The sequence below is a fragment of the Lissotriton helveticus genome, chromosome 5_1, assembly GCF_964261635.1.
Source record: "Lissotriton helveticus chromosome 5_1, aLisHel1.1, whole genome shotgun sequence".
Classification (NCBI taxonomy): Eukaryota; Metazoa; Chordata; class Amphibia; order Caudata; family Salamandridae; genus Lissotriton; species Lissotriton helveticus.
This window is the reverse complement of record NC_136065.1, coordinates 1,006,319,492-1,006,338,221: the sequence shown is the minus strand read 5'-3', so window position 1 is coordinate 1,006,338,221 and position 18,730 is coordinate 1,006,319,492.

Sequence of the window (18,730 nt, the reverse complement as noted above, 5' to 3'; positions counted from 1 at the left end):
CCAGCACTTTGATTACTCTTAACTGATACTCCGCCCCTTGTTCTTTGGTAGAGTAGATTTTTCCACATTGTATATTTAAGTAGAAAGATGAAAGGCAATGAGTTTAAGTTCATTCTAGGACATGCTGTGGCTTTTGAATTGATGTTTTATCGAAAGTATTTGTATTATTTTCTGAAATGTACATATTAGTTTATATTTTGAATGCACTTTTTGATATCTGGTACTGTATGTTATTCATGTCCCTCATGATGTATACAGCTTGTCGTACTATTACTACTTGATTGTAACACACTTATGTTTGGGGTATTCTCTACTCACCAGGTTTATAGGTTCTACCTGTAGATCTTTATCATAGTCGGACGGCAAAGCTCACCGATTTCTAGGTTTTTGTCACTGGTCTGTGCTTAATATAAATTCTCCACTGAGCCTCTTATTTCTTCTTGTCCCGCCATGCTATGATGTGCGTTGTTGATATTATGACAATGATATATGTAATATTGTTTGCTTTAATTATGTACAGCTTTTTATGGGTTTTACCCGAAATTAAGTACTGAGGGAGGATAAAGCATTAATGAGCTCCGTCTTGCAAAGCACTGTCTGTCTTTAATTTATGTTATTTCACCTTGATTTGTGGTAAGCCAATGAAATGTAGGTGTGGAAAAATTGTCCCCTGGAAAATTTTGAAGGAAACATTGAAAACTTAAAAAACTTTTTAAAGGGCAGATTCAGGTCACAGAACAGAAAATTCTGCACACTCCTTTGACATGGTTACTGTCACTAGTAGATCTGTATTATGTGTCTAATGATTTAGAAATTGTGCATGTGTTTGGATACTATTGAATATTTCTACAGCATTTATCAGAGAAATGTATCATATTTGTAGTTTGCCTAACTTATGTTTTTGTTCTTCTATTCGTGACCCAATCCCACCCTTTCTGCAGCCCCCTTGGCTTTTTAAAGGATCATTTTAATAGTGCACACACTAGCATAACCTTTGACTTTTCCCTCCCTGCATTTCGATTAATAATCGCACACATTACAATATGATTGAAAAAGATTGTCTTCATCACATCTGGCCATCACTCTGAGTGACTGTCAGGCACAAGCAGGTGGCCCTGTGTGCAATTGTGCAATACAAGAAATTTGGTAGGGCTTAACTCTGACCAGCGAAAAGTTCATGGGTCGCACACTACTCCACCCACCAGCGGGTGTAACCCAAGAGGATCACAGTAGATGCAGTTCTTCTAGGCGTGTACGCCTTCCGTAGATCTGGAAGTGTAGAAAGCAAAGTTGCAGCACCAACTCTGGACACCGGTGTTTCAGGATTATTTTCCTTCATCAGCAGAGTATAGGTATTCTTCAGGGGTTCGCTGTGCAGGTTGCCAAATATTAACAGGTCTGGTACCACTCACGGCGCGTAGGTGCGTTGTCCGAGCTCGTCAGCCCAATGGCTCGAGGGAACCATATGTAAATGAAAAGTTCATGGGTCGCACACTACTCCACCCACCAGCGGGTGTAACCCAAGAGCATCACGGTAGATGCAGTTCTTCTAGGCGTGTACGCCTTACGTAGATCTGGAAGTGTAGAAAGCAAAGTTGCAGCACCAACTCTGGACACCGGTGTTTCAGGATTATTTTCCTTCATCAGCAGAGTATAGGTATTCTTCAGGGGTTCGCTGTGCAGGTTGCCAAATATTAACAGGTCTGGTACCACTCACGGCGCGTAGGTGCGTTGTCCGAGCTCGGCAGCCCAATGGCTCGAGGGAACCATCCAGGGATGGCAAGCACACCCCGTGCACACGCCTAATACCTGCTGATGAGCGTTAATGAACGCGAAAAACTTGTCCAGGGATGGCAAGCACACCAAGTGAATACCTTGAAGACTCAAGACCCGGGTAGAAGTGAACCTGCTGATACCGACTACATCGACCATCATGCTCCGGGGTCACACGCTGATGGGACGAGCAGTGTGCGACCTCATTCGGACATACTATTTATACAGGCTCCCTTGTGCCGGTGGAGGTGACGAACTCGAGATAACGCATCCGCGCGCCTTAAGAGGTATCTGGACCTACGAATATTTTCGGCAGCCCACGCAGCAACCCCGTGCACACGCCTAATCCCTGATGATGAGCGTTAATGAGCGCCAAACACATGTCCAGGGATGGCAAGCTAACCCTGGGCGGGCGGCTACGTTCCGTGCACGGAGTGTGCGTAGTGCCGGCTTCTACGCATTTTGCGTAGCAGGCGTAGAATCCGGCACTATGCACGCTCCGCAGACGGAGCGTAGCTGGCCGCCACCCGCCTCCCTCCCGCCCTCCCTAAATACTTTAAATTAAAAGTGTAAAAGAATTAAAAGGCACTTACCTTGCCCGCCGCTGCCCGCCGCGTCCCCGGGGCTCGCTATCTTCATGGCTTCCGTCTTGTGTATCTAATGCGCATGCGCGGGCGACCGCGCATGCGCATTAGATACACAAGACGGAAGCCATGAAGATAGCGAGCCCCGGGGACGCGGCGGGCAGCGGCGGGCAAGGTAAGTGCCTTTTAATTCTTTTACACTTTTAATTTAAAGTATTTAGGGAGGGCGGGAGGGAGGCCTGCGGTGCGTAGTGGGGCTACGCGGAGTGCGGAGGTGGGCGTAGTTTCTCGCCCACTTCACGTAGCTCCACGAAGCCCCACTACGCCCACTACGCCCAGGGTTATGGCAAGCACACCAAGTGAATACCTTGAAGACTCAAGACCCGGGTAGAAGCGCACCAGCTGATACCGACTTCATCGACCATCATGCTCCGGGGTCACACGCTGATGGGACGAACGGTGTGCGACCTCATTCGGACATACTATTTATACAGGCTCCCTTGAGCCGGTGGAGGTGACGACCTCGAGATAACGCATCCGCGCGCCTTAAGAGGTATCTGGACCTACGAATATTTTCGGCAGCCCACGCAGCAACCCCATGCACACGCCTAATCCCTGCTGATGAGCGTTAATGAACGCGAAACACGTGTCCAGGGATGGCAAGCACACCAAGTGAATACCTTGAAGACTCAAGACCCGGGTAGAAGCGCACCCGCTGATACCGACTACATCGACCATCATGCTCCGGGGTCACACGCTGATGGGACGAGCGGTGTGCGACCTCATTCGGACATACTATTTATACAGGCTCCCTTGAGCCGGTGGAGGTGACGACCTCGAGATAACGCATCCGCGCGCCTTAAGAGGTATCTGGACCTACGAATATTTTCAGCAGCCCACGCAGCAACCCCGTGCACACGCCTAATCCCTGCTGATGAGCGTTAATGAACGCGAAACACGTGTCCAGGGATGGCAAGCACACCAAGTGAATACCTTGAAGACTCAAGGCCCGGGTAGAAGCGCACCCGCTGATACCGACTACATCAACCATCATGCTCCGAGGTCACACGCTGATGGGACGAGCGGTGTGCGACCTCATTCGGACATACTATTTATAAATGCTCCCTTGAGCCGGTGGAGGTGACGACCTCGAGATAACGCATCTGCGCGCCTTAAGAGGTATCTGGACCTACGAATATTTTCGGCAGCCCACGCAGCAACCCCGTGCACACGCCTAATCCCTGCTGATAAGCGTTAATGAACGCGAAACACGTGTCGGGGGATGGCAAGCACACCAAGGGAATACCTTGAAGACTCAAGACCCGGGTAGAAGCGCACCTGCTGATACCGACTACATCGACCATCATGCTCCGGGGTCACATGCTGATGGAACGAGCAGTGTGCGACCTCATTCGGACATGCTATTTATACAGGCTCCCTTGAGCCGGTGGAGGTGACGACCTCGAGATAACGCATCCGCGCGCCTTAAGAGGTATCTGGACCTACGAATATTTTCGGCAGCCCACGCAGCAACCCCGTGCACACTCCTAATCCCTGCTGATGAGCGTTAATGAACGCGAAACACGTGTCCAGGGATGGCAAGCACACCAAGTGAATACCTTGAAGACTCAAGACCCGGGCAGAAGCGCACCCGCTGATACCGACTACATCGACCATCATGCTCCGGGGTCACACGCTGATGGGACGAGCGGTGTGCAACCTCATTCGGACATACTATTTATACAGGCTCCCTTGAGCCGGTGGAGGTGACGACCTCGAGATAACGCATCCGCGCGCCTTAAGAGGTATCTGGACCTACGAATATTTTCGGCAGCCCACGCAGCAACCCCGTGCACATGCCTAATCCCTGCTGATGAGCGTTAATGAAAGCGAAACACGTGTCCAGGGATGGCAAGCACACCAAGTGAATACCTTGAAGACTCAAGACCCGGGTAGAAGCGCACCCGCTGATACCGACTACATCGACCATCATGCTCCGGGGTCACACGCTGATGGGACGAGCGGTGTGCAACCTCATTCGGAAATACTATTTATACAGGCTCCCTTGAGCCGGTGGAGGTGACGACCTCGAGATACCGCATCGGCGCACCTTAAGTGGTATCTGGACCTACGAATATTTTCGGCAGCCCACGCAGCAACCCCGTGCACACGCCTAATCCTCGCTGATGAGCGTTAATGAACGCGATGCAACAAATTGATTGTAGGCTAGGTGCACAGCAATGTTAAGTTCAGAAAATTTGTAACAGTCAGGTGGACTGGGTTTGAAAATTTGGGTGCTCCAACAGGTGGCGTTACCGTCCTAGTACGCTGAATTAATGAAGCAAGTTGCGCACAAACAACTGTGAGTTTGTCCCTGTGAATTGGGCACACCGTGTGGGTTAGTCTGCGGAGACTGACTCCAAGAACGTATTTAAATAAAGTTCAATGGTTTCGTTGATGATTTATTTTTTATTATTTCATAAATTTCTCAATTCATCTCATATATTCATAATTATCCAAATTAGATTCTCCAAAAACATGTGTAATTGCTCCAATGCATTTCGGGCTGTGCCCTTTGTCAAGGAGCTCTGTAAATGAAAATGAAACACTTTAACATGCGCTAGTAAAAGCAAAATGCTTCCAAATGCAAACAATCACATTACACAAATCACTGTTTTCAAAACCCATTTCAATAGGTATCGGATAGAACCTGTGTATAAACAAATGCAGTGTATTGCATCAACTCGGTCCGTATTGTAAACAAGTCTCTCATGGTGTCTGGTGAGCCTGTATATCATGATTTAACATGGCAAACTAATGGTCGTGTGGGTTCAGATAAGTGCAGTAAAAGGGAGGGGGAAAAAATAAACACATACCGAAGTTTCTCTCTGCCGGAGTGTTGGGATCTGTAAAAACAAACGGGTGATTAAACAGGTGTCCTGATGTTGCCAGTGGGAGAGCGCTACCGCTTAATTGTGAAAATAAACTTACTTCATAGCGAAGTTAAAGACTCCTGGCCATTCGAGGACTCGGGGAACGCGGTCAACAGGGTTTGTCCTTGTGAGCGTTTGGGTTTCGTGTGTGTGGGAGTTTAACATGGGTCTCGTTACGGGGGGCGGGGATTTAAAAAAAGTGAGTGAAAAACGGACTGCGGGTGTGAGACCAGTTCAGCGGCCATGTTTGTGCATGAAAAGCTGAAACAGTCATGAATATGAAAAACGGACTAATGTTGCTCTTGACATCAAAAACATAATGATAACATAAAATGATTTAGAGGAAACCACAATATTTAGCAATGTGTCAATTCTGGTGGCGGGTCATCATAGGTAACAACTGTATTCGATACGATCATTAAGGCCGAAAGGCTTTAATGATTGAAGGCAATAAATCCAAGATGTTTCTCGTTTCAATAAAGTTTTGTTGTTGTCTTTTTCTTCACTTTTTTCTACCACTTCAAGGACCATGAATTTGAGCTGTGCTATGCTGTGCCTTTGTTCTTTGAAATGCATGGCTATGCTTGAGTGTTCGTTATTTGTTCGAATGTTTGACTTGTGTTCATTAAGTCTTGTTTTGACTTTCCTCTCTGTTTTTGCGATATAAATTTTGCTGCATGGGCATTTCAACAAGTAAATTAAGTTCATGGAATCACATGTTGCGTTGACGTTGACTTTTACATTGTTTCCCTTCATGGGATGGCTGATGGTGTTTCCCTTAATTACATTATTGCAATTATTGCAGTTGTGACAAGGACGTGTTCCATGGTACATGATTGGTTCTTTAGAATCCTTAGATAGTATCTCTTTTAGGTTGGGTGCCCTGGTGTAGGCAAAAATTGGAGGATTGACAAATAGCTCCTGAAATCAGGTTCAGTGGAGAGTAGGCGCCAATGTTTCAAGATTGTTTTTTTAAATTGGTTGCTTTGAGTCGAGTGTTGTGACACTATTACCATTCGGTTGTCATCTTTCTTGTTGGCTCTGGTCAGAGCTTCCTTGCGTGTGATAGAATTGACTCTTTCTTTCGCTTCGGTGATGATTTCTTGAGGGTACCCTCTGTTTAGGAACCTGATTCCTAATTCATTGATTCTGGTGTTGTAGGTATTGGAATCTGACGTGATTCGTTTAATGCGTAACATTTGACTAAATGGAAGATACCTTTTTAAGGAATTCTGATGAAAGCTTGTGTAATGCAACATATTGTTGCGGTCAGTGTTTTTCCTGAATAGGTCGGTTGAGATACTTCCTTCTATTAATTCGACAGACACATCCAAAAAACTTATGATGTGATCACTGATTGTCCAGGTCAGTTGAATCCTGTCATCTTTGGAATTTAATTCGCTAAGGGCTGATTCTAATGTTTCTCTCGTGTTTTTCCATATAAAAAATAAGTCGTCAATGTAACGAACAAAAAGTTTGAGGTTGTCCTTCCAGATATTTTGATCGTAGATAAAAGACTTTTCGAACTCTGCCATGTACATGTTGTCGTAGGTAGGTGCGGCGCAATTGCCCATAGACATGCCCGATAGTTGTGCATACCAGTGTTGGTCATAGGAAAAGTAACTATGGTATAATGTGTATATCATCAATTCCATTAGGAATGTTTGTAGGTTCGTTGGAATGTCACTGTGCAGGATTGATTTTTCCACGGCTTCGATCCCTCCGCCGCGTGAAATCGATGTGTACAGACTCCTTACATCCGCTGTGCATAAGATCAATGTTTCTCCTTCAGTTATTTTGATTTCAGATAGCTTAGCTAGAAACTCCGTTGTGTCTTTTATGTAACTTCTTTGGTTTTTTACCAATGGTTGTAAGTACCGATCTAAGAATTTACCTACTGGTTCATGAATAGAGCCCCTGGCAGAGACTATTGGTCTGAATGGTGGATCCGTCAAATCTTTGTGTATCTTGGGGAGCATGGTTATAGTTGGACTTCGTGGATGGTCAACTGTTAAGTATTTTTTAGTTCTATCGTCAATGATGCCCTCATCAGTTGCATTCTGTAGAATTTTCATTAGCTCATTTTTGTATTCAGAAGTTGGATTGCTCTCCAATTGTGCATATGTTTCGGGGTCAGAAATATGCTCCTTGATTTTCTCTGTGTACATGCTGGTATTGACTATGACTAATGAGCCTCCCTTGTCAGCTATAAGGCATTTAATTTGTTTGTTATTAGAAATTTTCTTAAGGGTGTCTTTGTCTTTCTGAGTGAGGTTTGATTTAGTTTTTCTGGAAAAGTTTATCCTGGAAATGTCTTGTTTGACCAATGTCTCGAAGATGTCGATGATCTTGTGTGAACATGGTGGCATATATGTACTTTTGGGGCGCAGGCCCAGTAGTTGATCAGGTTTGACTACGGTTGTAGGTGTAACTATGTTGCTGAAAAAATGTCTCAATCTAAGCTTTCTGGTGAGTTTGAAGATGCTGATTTCTAATTCAAGGAGGTTACTGGAATGTGTTGGGACAAATGACGTTCCTTTCTGTAAAGGTTTGACCTCATGGGATGTCAAGGCTGTATGGGATATGTTAATAACTAACGATTCCTCTTTTTGGTAGCTTTTTTTGAGCTTCTTGTTTCAGTTTGATTTCTTGCTCCTCCGGAGTCTTCGGTTACCTCGGGGCCCTCCTCTAAAAAAGACTCCCTGCTTGCAGTGTCTTGAATGGTTAAAGTGGTGCTTGAAGTTGTCTCTTGGACGATTGGATGTATCACTACCAGAAGAAGAAGTGTCTGTCTGTTGGCTGTATGGTTTGTTACGACGTCGTTGAGCGTATATGTCTGCCCAGGTGTAGACTTCTCCTAACTTGTAGTCTAATGTATCGCGTCGAAATTTACGGATCTTCCTGTCATTTATTTCCTTTGTGTGTTTCTCTAGTATCATTTTCATTTCTTCCAGTGTTCACAGGGACGCACTCACAGTTGTTTGTGCGCAACTTGCTTCATTAATTCAGCGTACTAGGACGGTAACGCCACCTGTTGGAGCACCCAAATTTTCAAACCCAGTCCACCTGACTGTTACAAATTTTCTGAACTTAACATTGCTGTGCACCTAGCCTACAATCAATTTGTTGCATCTACTTAAACCGCCCTCAAGGCTGGTAGCATGCCACCTCAGCTAAGTTTCAACCATGCAGTATGATGAAATATCAAAAACCACTGAACAAAGAGCCAGTATTCTAGCCTTCGATGAAAATGAAACAGCGCGCATTTATGCTTTAATCAATGAGGACCTTACACAAGCCACATCCAGCCGCACCATAGAGCAATTTGTCAAACAGCTGATATATTTGTCCAAAAAGGAAATTAATCAAAAACTTCACGCCAACACCTTAATTAGGTACCACCGGGCATTGCGCATACCACGTGGTCTTAGGATTTCGCTCAAACCCTCTCTATGCAAGAACTCAAAGGACTTCCAAGAGAAATGGAACAACATCTTAAACAAGTGTAGTTTGGATCTTATCTTATTAATAGTGGAGGAATTATCATGTATCCTAACAGACCTGTCTAAGGAAATTAAGGAACTTGAAACAGAACTAAAACAAACAATTTCACCAGAAGAATTAACTAAAACACTGGAAGAAATGAAAATGATACTAGAGAAACACACAGAGGAAATAAATGACAGGAATATCCGTAAATTTCGACGCGATACATTAGACTACAAGTTAGGAGAAGTCTACACCTGGGCAGACATATACGCTCAACGACGTCGTAACAAACCATACAGCCAACAGACAGACACTTCTTCTTCTGGTAGTGATACATCCAATCGTCCACCCAAACAAACAACCTTTTCAATCACACCGAGGAATGTTTAAGAGACAACTTCAAGCACCACTTTAACCATTCAAGACACTGCAAGCAGGGAGTCTTTTTTAGAGGAGGGCCCCGAGGTAACCGAAGACTCCGGAGGAGCAAGAAATCAAACCGAAACAAGAAGCTCAAAAAAAGCTACCAAAAAGAGGAATCGTTAGTTATTAACATCTCTGATACATCCTTAACATCCCTTGAGGTCAAACTTTTACAGAAAGGAACGTCATTTGTCCCAACACATTCCAGTAACCTCCTTGAATTAGAAATCAGCATCTTCAAACTCACCAGAAAGCTTAGATTGAGACATTTTTTCAGCAACATAGTTACACCTACAACCGTAGTCAAACCTGATCAACTACTGGGCCTGCGCCCCAAAAGTACATATATGCCACCATGTTCACACAAGATCATCGACACCTTCGAGACATTGGTCAAACAAGACATTTCCAGGATAAACTTTCCCAGAAAAACTAAATCAAACCTCACTCAGAAAGACAAAGACACCCTTAAGAAAATTTCCAATAACAAACAAATTAAATGCCTTAAAGCTGAAAAGGGATGCTCATTAGTCATAGTCAATACCAGCATGTACACAGAGAAAATCAAGGAGCATATTTCTGACCCCGAAACATATGCAAAATTGGAGAGCAATCCAACTTCTGAATACAAAAATGAGCTAATGAAAATTCTACAGAAAGCAACTGATGAGGGCATCATTGACGATAGAACTAAAAAATACTTAACAGTTGACCATCCACGAAGTCCAACCATAACCATGCTCCCCAAGATACACAAAGATTTGACGGATCCACCATTCAGACCAATAGTCTCTACCAGGGGCTCTATTCATGAACCAGTAGGTAAATTCTTAGATCGGTACTTACAACCATTGGTAAAAAACCAAATAAGTTACATAAAAGACACAACGGAGTTTCTAGCTAAGCTATCTGAAATCAAAATAACTGAAGGAGAAAAATTGATCTTATGCACAGCAGATGTAAGGAGTCTGTACACATCGATTCCACACGGCGGAGGGATCGAAGCCGTGGAAAAATCAATCCTACACAGTGACATTCCAACGAACCTACAAACATTCCTAATGGAATTGATGATATACACATTATACCATAGTTACTTTTCCTATGACCAACACTGGTATGCATAACTATCGGGCATGTCTATGGGCAATTGCGCCGCACCTACCTACGACAACATGTACATGGCAGAGTTCGAAAAGTCTTTTATCTACGATCAAAATATCTGGAAGGACAACCTCAAACTTTTTGTTCGTTACATTGACGACTTGTTTTTTATATGGAAAAACACGAGAGAAATATTAGAATCAGCCCTTAGCGAATTAAATTCCAAAGATGACAGGATTCAACTGACCTGGACAATCAGTGATCACATCATAAGTTTTTTGGATGTGTCTGTCGAATTAACAGAAGGAAGTATCTCAACGGACCTATTCAGGAAAAACACCGACCGCAACAATATGTTGCATTACACCAGTTTTCATCAGAATTCCTTAAAAAGGTATCTTCCATTTAGTCAAATGTTACGCATTAAACGAATCACATCAGATTCCAATACCTACAACACCAGAATCAATGAATTAGGAATCAGGTTCCTAAACAGAGGGTACCCTCAAGAAATCATCACCGAAGCGAAAGAAAGAGTCAATTCTATCACACTCAAGGAAGCTCTGACCAGAGCCAACAAGAAAGATGACAACCGAATGGTAATAGTGTCACAACACTCGACTCAAAGCAACCAATTTAAAAAAACAATCTTGAAACATTGGCGCCTACTCTCCACTGAACCTGATTTCAAGGAGCTATTTGTCAATCCTCCAATTTTTGCCTACACCAGGGCACCCAACCTAAAAGAGATACTATCTAAGGATTCTAAAGAACCAATCACGTACCACGGAACACGTCCTTGTCACAACTGCGATAATTGCAATAATGTAATTAAGGGAAACACCATCAACCATCCCATGAAGGGAAACAATGTAAAAGTCAACGTCAACGCAACATGTGATTCCATGAACTTAATTTACTTGTTGAAATGCCCATGCGGCAAAATTTATATTGGAAAAACAGAGAGGAAAGTCAAAACAAGACTTAATGAACACAAGTCAAACATTCGAACAAATAACGAACACTCAAGCATAGCCATGCATTTCAAAGAACAAAGACACAGCATAGCACAGCTCAAATTCATGGTCCTTGAAGTGGTAGAAAAAAGTGAAGAAAAAGACAACAACAAAACTTTATTGAAACGAGAAACATCTTGGACTTATCGCCTTCAATCATTAAAGCCTTTCGGCCTTAATGATCGTATCGAATACAGTTGTTACCTATGATGACCCGCCACCAGAATTGACACATTGCTAAATATTGTGGTTTCCTCTAAATCATTTTTATGTTATCATTATGTTTTTGATGTCAAGCGCAACATTAGTCCATTTTTTATATTCATGACTGTTTCAGCTTTTCCTGTACAAACATGGCCGCTGAACTGGTCTCACACCCGCAGTCCGTTTTTCACTCACTTTTTTGAAATCCCCCCCCCCGTAACGAGACCCATGTTAAACTCCCACACACACGAAACCCAAACGCTCACAAGGACAAACCCTGTTGACGGCATTCCCCGAGTCCTCGAATGGCCAGGAGTCTTTAACTTTGCTATGAAGTAAGTTTATTTTCACAATTATGCGGTAGCGCTCTCCCACTGGCAACATCAGGACACCTGTTTAATCACCCGTTTTTTTTTACAGATCCCAACACTCCGGCAGAGAAAAACTTCGGTATGTGTTTATTTTTTCCCCCTCCCTTTTACTGCACTTATCTGAACCCACACGACCATTAGTTTGCCATGTTAAATCATGATATACAGGCTCACCAGACACCATGAGAGACTTGTTTACAATACGGACCGAGTTGATGCAATACACTGCATTTGTTTATACACAGGTTCTATCCGATACCTATTGAAATGGGTTTTGAAAACAGTGATTTATGTAATGTGATTGTTTGCATTTGGAAGCATTTTGCTTTTACTAGCGCATGTTAAAGTGTTTCATTTTCATTTACAGAGCTCCTTGACAAAGGGCACAGCCGGAAATGCATTGGAGCAATTACACATGTTTTTGGAGAATCTAATTTGGATAATTATGAATATATGAGATGAATTGAGAAATTTATGAAATAATAAAAAACAAATCATCAACGAAACCATTGAACTTTATTTAAATAAGTTGTTGGAGTCAGTCTCCGCAGACTAACCCACACGGTGGGCCCAATTCACAGGGACGCACTCACAGTTGTTTGTGCGCAACTTGCTTCGTTAATGAATGCGAAACACGTGTCCAGGGATGGCAAGCACACCAAGTGAATACCTTGAAGACTCAAGACCCGGGTAGAAGCGCACCCGCTGATACCGACTACATCGACAATCATGCTCCGAGTCACACGCTGATGGGACGAGCGGTGTGCGACCTCATTCGAACATACTATTTATACAGGCTCCCTTGAGCCGGTGGAGGTGACGACCTCGAGATAACGCATCCGCGCGCCTTAAGAGGTATCTGGACCTACGAATATTTTCGGCAGCCCACGCAGCAACCCCGTGCACACGCCTAATCCCTGCTGATGAGCGTTAATGGAATGGAATGAGAATTTGTAAAGCGCGATGGCTACCCAGGGGCGTCCCAGCGCTGTGGAAAAGAATGAGTTGAGCCGGAGAGGCTGGAATAAGAGGAGCTGAGTGGAGAATTAGATTGGAATTTTGCTGAAGAGCCAAGTTTTTAATAGTTTGCGGAAAGTGAAACGCGAAACACTTGTCCAGGGATGGTAAGCACACCAAGTGAATACGTTGAAGACTCAAGACCCGGGTAGAAGGGCACCCGCTGATACCGACTACATCGACCATCATGCTCCGGGGTCACACGCTGATGGGACGAGCGGTGTGCGACCTCATTCGGACATACTATTTATACAGGCTCCCTTGAGCCGGTGGAGGTGACGACCTCGAGATAACGCATCCGCGCGCCTTAAGAGGTATCTGGACCTACGAATATTTTCGGCAGCCCACACAGCAACCCCATGCACATTCCTAATCCCTGCTGATGAGCGTTAATGAACGCGAAACTCATGTCCAGGGATGGCAAGCACACCAAGTGCATACCTTGGAGACTCAAGACCCGGGTAAAAGCGCACCCGCTGATACCGACTACAATGACCATCATGCTCCGGGGTCACACGCTGATGGGACGAGCGGTGTGCAACCTCATTCGGACATACTATTTATACAGGCTCCCTTGAGCCGGTGGAGGTGACGACCTCGAGATAACGCATCCGCACGCCTTAAGAGGTATCTGGACCTACGAATATTTTCGGCAGCCCACGCAGCAACCCAATGCACACGCCTAATCCCTGCTGATGAGCGTTAATGAACGCGAAACACGTGTCCAGGGATGGCAAGCACACCAAGTGAATACCTTGAAGACTCAAGACCCGGGTAGAAGCGCACCCGCTGATACCGACTACATCGACCATCATGCTCCGGGGTCACACGCTGATGGGACGAGCGGTGTGCGACCTCATTCGGAAATACTATTTATGCAGGCTCCCTTGAGCCGGTGGAGGTGACGACCTCGAGATAACGCATCCGCGCGCCTTAAGTGGTATCTGGACCTACGAATATTTTCGGCAGCCCACGCAGCAACCCCGTGCACACGCCTAATCCCTACTGATGAGCGTTAATGAACGCGAAACACGTGTCCAGGGATGGCAAGCACACCAAGTGAATACCTTGAAGACTCCAGACCCGGGTAGAAGCGCACCCGCTGATACCGACTACATCGACCAACATGCTCCGGGGTCACACACTGATGGGACGAGCGGTGTGCGACCTCATTCGGACATACTATTTATACAGGCTCCTTGAGCCGGTGGAGGTGACGACCTCGAGATAACGCATACGCGCGCCGTAAGAGGTATCTGGACCTACGAATATTTTCGGCAGCCCACGCAGCAACCCCGTGCACACGCCTAATCCCTGCTGATGAGCGTTAATGAATGAAAACACGTGTCCAGGGATGGCAAGCACACCAAGTGAATACCTTGAAGACTCAAGACCCGGGTAGAAGCGCACCCGCTGATACCGACTACATCGACCATCATGCTCCGGGGTCACACGCTGATGGGACGAGCGCTGTGCGACCTCATTCGGACATACTATTTATACAGGCTCCCTTGAGCCGGTGGAGGTGACGACCTCGAGATAACGCATCCGCGCGCCTTACGAGGTATCTGGACCTACGAATATTTTCGGCAGCCCACACAGCAAACCCGTGCACACGCCTAATGCCTGCTGATGAGCGTTAATGAACAAGAAACACGTGTCCAGGGATGGCAAGCACACCAAGTGAATACCTTGAAGACTCAAGACCCGGGTAGAAGCGCACCCGCTGATACCGACTACATCGACCATCATGCTCGGGGGTCGTACGCTGATGGGACGAGCGGTGTGCGACCTCATTCGGACATACTATTTATACAGGCTCCCTTGAGCCGGTGGAGGTGACGACCTCGAGATAACGCATCCACGCGCCTTAAGAGGTATCTGGACCTACGAATATTTTCGGAAGCCCACGCGGCAACCCCGTGCACACGCCTAATCCCTGCTGATGAGCGTTAATGAACGCAAAACACGTGTCCAGGGATGGCAAGCACACCAAGTGAATACCTTGAAGACTCAAGACCCGAGTAGAAGCGCGCCCGCTGATACTGACTACAACAACCATCATGCTCCGGGGTCACACGCTGATGGGATGAGCGGTGTGCGACCTCTTCGGGACATACTATTTATACAGGCTCCCTTGAGCCGGTGGAGGTGACGACCTCGAGATAACGCATCCGCGCGCCTTAAGAGGTATCGGGACCTACGAATATTTTCGGCAGCCCACGCAGCAACCCCGTGCACACGCCTAATCCCTGCTGATGAGCGTTAATGAACGCGAAACAGGTGTTCAGGGATGGCAAGCACACCAAGTGAATACCTTGAAGACTCAAGACCCGGGTAGAAGCGCACCCGCTGATACCGACTACATCGGCCATCATGCTCCGGGGTCACACGCTGATGGGACGAGCGGTGTGCGACCTCATTCGGACATACTATTTATACAGGCTCTCTTAAGCCGGTGGAGGTGACGACCTCGAGATAACGCATCCGCGCGCCTTAAGTGGTATCTGGACCTACGAATATTTTCGGCAGCCCACGCAGCAACCCCGTGCACACGCCTATTCCCTGCTGATGAGCGTTAATGAACGCGAAACACGTGTCCAGGGATGGCAAGCACACCAAGTGAATACCTTGAAGACTCAAGACCCGGGTAGAAGCGCACCCGCTGATACCGACTACATCGACCATCATGCTCCGAGTCACACGCTGATGGGACGAGCGGTGTGCGACCTCATTCGGACATACTATTTATACAGGCTCCCTTGAGCCGGTGGAGGTGACGACCTCGAGATAACGCATCCGCGCGCCTTAAGAGGTATCTGGACCTACGAATATTTTCGGCAGCCCACGCAGCAACCCCGTGCACACGCCTAATCCCTGCTGATGAGCGTTAATGGAATGGAATGGAATGGAATGGAATGAGAATTTGCAAAGCGTGATGGCTACCCAGGGGCGTCCCAGCGCTGTGGAAAAGAATGAGTTGAGCCGGAGAGGCTGGAATAAGAGGAGCTGAGTGGAGAATTAGATTGGAATTTTGCTGAAGAGCCAAGTTTTTAATAGTTTGCGGAAAGTGAAACGCGAAACACGTGTCCAGGGATGGCAAGCACACCAAGTGAATACCTTGAAGACTCAAGACCCGGGTAGAAGGGCACCCGCTGATACCGACTACATCGACCATCATGCTCCGGGGTCACACGCTGATGGGACGAGTGGTGTGCGACCTCATTCGGACATACTATTTATACAGGCTCCCTTGAGCCGGTGGAGGTGACGACCTCGAGATAACGCATCCGCGCGCCTTAAGAGGTATCTGGACCTACCAATATTTTCGGCAGCCCACACAGCAACCCCATGCACATTCCTAATCCCTGCTGATGAGCGTTAATGAACGCGAAACACGTGTCCAGGGATGGCAAGCACACCAAGTGCATACCTTGAAGACTCAAGACCCGGGTAGAAGCGCACCCGCTGATACCGACTACAATGACCATCATGCTCCGGGGTCACACGCTGATGGGAGGAGCGGTGTGCAACCTCATTCGGACATACTATTTATACAGGCTCCCTTGAGCCGGTGGAGGTGACGACCTCGAGATAACGCATCCGCACGCCTTAGGAGGTATCTGGACCTACGAATATTTTCGGCAGCCCATGCAGCAACCCCATGCACACGCCTAATCCCTGCTGATGAGCGTTAATGAACGCGAAACACGTGTCCAGGGATGGCAAGCACACCAAGTGAATACCTTGAAGACTCAAGACCCGGGTAGAAGCGCACCCGCTGATACCGACTACATCGACCATCATGCTCGGGGGTCGTACGCTGATGGGACGAGCGGTGTGCAACCTCATTCGGACATACTATTTATACAGGCTCCCTTGAGCCGGTGGAGGTGACGACCTCGAGATAACGCATCCACGCGCCTTAAGAGGTATCTGGACCTACAAATATTTTCGGCAGCCCACGCGGCAACCCCGTGCACACGCCTAATCCCTGCTGATGAGCGTTATTGAACGCAAAACACGTGTCCAGGGATGGCAAGCACACCAAGTGAATACCTTGAAGACTCAAGACCCGAGTAGAAGCGCGCCCGCTGATACTGACTACAACGACCATCATGCTCCGGGGTCACACGCTGATGTGATGAGCGGTGTGCGACCTCTTCGGGACATACTATTTATACAGGCTCCCTTGAGCCGGTGGAGGTGACGACCTCGAGATAACGCATCCGCGCGCCTTAAGAGGTATCGGGACCTACGAATATTTTCGGCAGCCCACGCAGCAACCCCATGCACACGCCTAATCCCTGCTGATGAGCGTTAATGAACGCGAAACAGGTGTCCAGGGATGGCAAGCACACCAAGTGAATACCTTGAAGACTCAAGACCCGGGTAGAAGCGCACCCGCTGATACCGACTACATCGACCATCATGCTCCGGGGTCACACGCTGATGGGACGAGCGGTGTGCGACCTCATTCGGACATACTATTTATACAGGCTCCCTTGAGCCGGTGGAGGTGACGACCTCGAGATAACGCATCCGCGCGCCTTAAGAGGTATCTGTACCTACGAATATTTTCGGCAGCCCACGCAGCAACCCCGTGCACACGCCTAATCCCTGCTGATGAGCGTTAATGAACGCGAAACACGTGTCCAGGGATGGCAAGCACACCAAGTGAATACCTTGAAGACTCAAGACCCGGGTAGAAGCGCACCCGCTGATAAGGACTACATCGACCATCACGCTCAGGGTCACACGCTGATGGGACGAGCGGTGTGCGACCTCATTCGGACATACTATTTATACAGGCTCCCTTGAGCCGGTGGAGGTGATGACCTCGAGATAACGCATCCGCGCGCCTTAAGAGGTATCTGGACCTACGAATATTTTCGGCAGCCCACGCAGCAACCCCGTGCACATGCCTGATCCCTGCTGATGATCGTTAATGAACGCAAAACACGTGTCCAGGGATGGCAAGCACACCAAGTGAATACCTTGAAGACTCAAGACCCGGGTAGAAGGGCGCCCGCTGATACCGACTACATCGACCATCATGCTCCGGGGTCACATGCTGATGGGACGAGCGGTGTGCGACCTCATTCGGACATACTATTTATACAGGCTCCCTTGAGCCGGTGGAGGTGACGACCTCAAAGTAACGCATCCGCGCGCCTTAAGAGGTATCTGGACTGTGAGAAGTTGGCCTGATGTGCAGTGTTCACTATTCTAGTGATCACTATATATCAGTCCAAACAACCCTTATTGATGATTGGTTGTAAGTCAACCTTATAGACCAGCTATCCTAGTAGCATGGATACGAGCAGTCTAAGGCTAAGACTCTAGAGGGCGTGTTAAGCCAGCTGTTTTACCATCACATTACCCCTTGAACACCCAGTGAAAGGACACCACACAAGTTGTTATGAAAATAAACAGTGTATTTATTTATAACAAGACTACCCTGGCTCTTTATGAGACAGGGAGCTAAGCACACAACAAAACTCTTATAAAAAATACTTTAAGTCGCACAATTTACACAAATGCCCGAGGGGCACGAAAAACCATACACTCTAAAAGTGGAATGCGAATTACTAGCAGGTAAGTAACGATTCTCAGAGGCTTTGGGATCGCTAGGACTGGACTACTGAACCTTTAGATTACTAGCAGGAGGCCTAGGGAACTCGGGTGCAGAGTGTGCACTCTCACGCGGGATGCGGGACAAAGTCTATGGAAACTAGAATTCACAAAGTTGCTGTTCTCGGGCGAACCCGACTAGGTAGGTCGAAAACGACAGTGGATCTGGACCCTTGGATAGT